Here is a 559-nt window from a genome sequence, read left to right on the forward strand (position 1 = left end):
CAAAACTAGCTTTCTGCAAAAATTTACCTATAGCATGCATTGATGTATCTTGAACCGAAACATGGGTTGGTTGCGAGTACATTCAAAGTACTCATTGGCTTGCTACTGGTTATTTTATTGACCAGGCATGAAAGAACAGGATATGATGAAGAATACTTCGATGACGAACATGCGAGCTAGGACGCTTCCCAGTCAGAATGCCTGTAGGGTTAAGGCAGATGGCATGGGTCCAAGTTGTCGTTGAAGATTTCCGCTGCGATAATACACTCAAGACTTGACCATAATGGTCCTACTTGTGTAAAACGGTATGTGTGGATGTAAGACTCTTGTAATTCAGCTTCTGTGTGTTCAGTGAGCATTGATCTCTGGGATCACTGTACACGTGCATTCGGTGATCTCGACTTATGAGTCGGGGTCCCCACAGAGCTGGTATCAGAGCCATCCTGACTGTAGGAAGCCTTAGTTAGCATGGGCGTTAGTTAGGGTAAAACTATTTCCAAAACTACTACTAGTTTTTCAAAACTATCTATACTTCTCTTCCCTTCTCAGTTTTTCGAAA

This window comes from Triticum dicoccoides, chromosome 3B (assembly GCF_002162155.2).
Source record: "Triticum dicoccoides isolate Atlit2015 ecotype Zavitan chromosome 3B, WEW_v2.0, whole genome shotgun sequence".
NCBI lineage: Eukaryota > Viridiplantae > Streptophyta > Magnoliopsida > Poales > Poaceae > Triticum > Triticum dicoccoides.